Below are 4,424 nucleotides of genomic sequence, written 5' to 3'. Positions count from 1 at the left end.
TTTTTTTTTTTTTTTTTTGTACCAGGGATTGAACCCAGAGGCACTCAACCACTTAGCCATATCCCCAGCCCATTTTTTACTTTTTTATTTTCAGATAGGGTCTCGATAAATTGCTTAGGGCCTCACTAAATTGCTGAGGCTGACTTTGAACTTGTGATCCGTCCTTCTTATATATCTACAAGCCACCTGGGATTAAAAACATGCACCACCATGCCCAGCTAAAATTTCTAACAAGTCTATTTAACAACAACAAAAAAATGGACTAGAAATCTGATTATCCAGAGCAATTCAATAGTAGAGTTCAAAAGATTTGGCTTTACAAACATTAGATGTTTTTTAAAAATAATGTCTTGCTGGGCATGGTGGCACATGTCTGTAATCCCAGACTTGGGAGGCCAAAACAGGAGGGCTAAAAGTTTGAGGCCAGACTTGGTATTTAGCAAGACCCTGTCTCAAAATAAAAAAATAAAGAGGGTTGGTGATGTAGCTAGTGTGATACAGTGCCCCTGGGTTAAATTCCCAGTAACACATATTCTCTCTCTCTCTCTCTCTCTCTCTCTCTCTCTCTCTATCTCTCTCTCTCTCTGTCTCACACACACACACACACACACACACACACACACACACTATTTAAAAAGGGACAAAACCAGTGAAACTCCACATCCTGAACAACCACAAGAATTGAATTAATTAGAATTAATTAATTAGAATAAGTTATACTCTGTATGTATAATGTGTCAAAACACACTCTGCTGTTATTTATATATATATATATATATCTACAAAGAAAAAAATTTTAAAAGGGGGAGGGGGAAAGGTAAATAAAGTTATCTGCTATGGAAATCTCATTCAGCCAGTGACCAAGCACCACTCAGAGGGTGGGAGAACTCAGGTTTGTTTACCAGTGGGCCAGGTGAGCTAGCTCTCCAAGTTCTGGGCAGCGAGCTGAGGTTACATGAGGCTTTTATAGGAAATTCGAAATCCTCTCTGAGCCATTACAACTTTGGTGGGTTTGAATTCTTGGCCTGTGTGACCAAACACCATGCACAGGAATTCTCGTGATAGGCAATTCACAGAATGCCCAACAAAAGTGTGAAACACCCGCATGTGACATTGCAAATGAAGTGGCCTTCACCACAGGCAGCAGTGACTCAAGATAACTGAAGCTTACCTCCCTAAGAATTATTAAAAACAAAACAACAACAAAAAAAACCTAGCATAGAAATGCTACTATTTAAACAACACTCTAAAGATACCAGTAATTAAGTATCGCTTAAGTAACACTCTTCCCCTCTTTACAACGATCAAATCTATACAGTAATATTTCCCTCTTCATAACTACTTCATTAAAATAGATAAATAAATAAAAATGGACAAAGGACTTCAAGAAAGGCAAAACAAAGGTAAAATTTTAAAAAGTAATATATGGTTGCATTGGGTCCTTAATGTAAATATTCACTGCTTTTGATAAACTTTAAATACAAATCTGTTTCATTTATTAGAACTAACACAGGAAAATAATTAAATAAGTCACAAATAACTGTAGAAGTGTCAAATAGCCATGACCTAGGAAGTTTGTGTTGAAATCTAATTATACGTTGAGCCCTATCCTAGGTGGTGCTGGGGATGCCATAGAGAAACAAGATGACCATCTAAAAAAGGCCCCTTGTGTGATGTCAGATGCAGATCCCAGTTGGTGTTATCATTCCCATTTGAAATGAGGAAACTGAGGCTTTACAACTCTCCCAAGTCATATTTTTTCAGAGTTGGTGTAAAGATTGGCAATGACTGGATGTAAAGCACATGGAACAGGCCTGAGGTATAGTGGGGGCATGGTCATCTGAAGACAGTGGTCAGCAGGTAGCCTTGGGTTGAAAGGGAACAATTCGAGGTCAGAGGTCAAAACAATTCAGGGCTGAACCAGCCCCCCCCTCATGAAAGGTTCCGGAGGAAGTGAGAAAAGGAAGATAGCTGGGTTCCTGAGAGTGGTTGGGAAGGAAATTTTCCGTGTGCAATGAAAGAAAAGTTCTAAGGAACTCACATGAGGCCAAGGCAGAGGGAAGGAGGCATGCACCCCCCTGGGCAGGCCAGGGGAGGAGAAATGCTGGAAAGGGTGAAGATGCAAAGAGGTTGCAGGCGAGTCACAAGTGGAGACTTAACTAAGATGAAGCCTGAGGCCTCCTCAAAGGAAGGAAGCGATTATTGAGAAGGGATGATACTTGCTTGTTTTTCAAACATTAAAATGAGCTTGTGTGGGTTTTTTTTTTTTTTTTCCTTAAGAAAAGTTCAATAAACATCATGAGACATCAGAGGAAACAAAGACTTAATGTGAGTTAAATATTTAAACAAAGAAGAACCAGGGAGAAGTCATTTTTATTCTTCTAGTTTGCCAGGTATGGGCTGGTGATATAGCTCAGTTGGTAGAGTGCTTGTCTCACATGCTCAAGGCCCTGGGTTCAATCCCCAGCACCAAAAAAAAAAAAAAAAGTCCCAGTTTGCCAGGAATTATTTTGAGGAAAAACAATTATTTATTTATTTATTTTGGTACTGGGGGTTGAATCCAAGGGTATTTAACCATTGACCCACATCCCCAGCCCTTTTTACTTTTTATTTCAAGACAGGATCTTGCCAAATTCCTTAGGACCTTGATAAATTGCTGAGGCTGGCCTCAAACTTGTGAACCTCTTTCATCAGCCTCCTGAATGGATGGGATTACAGGCATACATCACAGCACTCGGCAAACGTTTGTTTCTTAAAGGAGAAGATGAATTTGGATTTTTTTTCCTTTTTGCGGGTGCTGAGGATGAAAATCTAAACTTGTGCAGGCTAAGCACACAGCCTACCCCTGAGTTTTGTCCCCAGAAGATAGATAAATTACTTGGAGGGGCTTAGAATAACCCTGCAAAGCAGGGGGTATTTTCACAGGAAACAGTGATGAGTTATTGGTTTTAATGTGGAAAGCTACAATGGTTTAAAAATCACTCTCAGGTTTTTATTTGAAATATAAATGTTAAGATGCTTCTAATTTAGGGAACCAGGCATGAATGTGAAATAATTTAACAATTTAAGTCTGGCTTCTCAGGAATTGCTAGAGGCATGAATAATGAGATTGCACAGATCCACTTTTTAAAGACCATTATATTTTATGTCTCATCAGAACAGTTGAAAAAGAAGTCGTAAACTATGTAAATTTTTGCACAGTAAAATGTAATGAAAACCAATTAATGAAAACAAAGACTCTTTGATTTTTTTCCTTTTATTTATTTATTTATACAAATAGAGACTCTGATTTTTAATGGTTGTTTGGGGCACATATAAACCTTAAAGGGGGGAGGGATGATACGAGGAAAAAGATAAACATGAGAAATATTTTGTGCTTGAAAGATTTACCTTATTGGCCATTTTGATTATCAGAAAATAAAAATAAAAAGACTTGCCTAATTTTCTTGGATTATCTAGAGGGGAAAAATGCAGTTACTTAGATTTAGTTATCCTTTCAATAACTAGTTATGCCTGCCCCGTAACAGCCTCCATTTTGGCTTGGAGAGATACTGTGCATTCTGTTTCCTCAAGGTGATGATGATGGTGATGGTGATTATTTGGTACCAGGAACTGAACCCAGGGGCGCTCAACCACTGAGCTACATCCTCAGCCCTTTTTTTTTTTAAATGCATAAATTAAAATTTTATTTATGAATATATGAATCACGCCACACATCTCCTTAAATAATTTCAAAAGCAAGTAATATATTTTGTTTAGTCAAACTGATGAACTATTATTAAAGTATTTTTGCAAAATGTTTGATCAAGATATGAGCATAAATTCAGAGGTCACAAATCTGTGTTTTTTATTTTGAGACAGGGTCTCCTAAATTGCTTAGGGCCTCACTGTGTTGCTGAGGCTGGCTTTGAACTCACAATCCTCCCACCTCGGGCTCCCAAACCACTGGGATTACAGGCACGAGCCACTGCACCAGCCTCTTCAGGATTATTGGATTACAAAGTTTTTGTTTGTTTGTTTTGGTCCTGGAGACTGAATCCAGAGGTGCTCAACCGTTGAGCCACATCCCCAGTGAAAGAATTCCCCACGCAAAGACACTTCGCCGGGAGAATTCCAATTTTATTGCAAAAAGCAGTGTGCTTATATAGAACTAAGGGGGAGATGGCAGGGCTTAGATAAATGGCAGGCAACCCGCTTATTGGCAAGTTCTTTCAGATATCAGCTCCGGAGCCCAGGAATTAGTTCTCATTGGGGCTAAGGTTTCCCGCCAGCGAGATTTGAAATTGGCGCCGGTGGGAGAGTTCACACAGGCGGGAACTTTTCGCGCCACTGCAGAAAAGAAGAAGGTAGGAAGAAGAGGTGCTTAGGCGCCATGTTGGGGTTTTTTCTCTGGGGTATGGCTGCCGTTTATACTTTTCCCAACA

Source organism: Marmota marmota, unplaced genomic scaffold (genome assembly GCF_001458135.2).
Source record: "Marmota marmota marmota unplaced genomic scaffold, marMar, whole genome shotgun sequence".
NCBI lineage: Eukaryota > Metazoa > Chordata > Mammalia > Rodentia > Sciuridae > Marmota > Marmota marmota.
Note: the sequence above shows the minus strand (reverse complement) of the source record.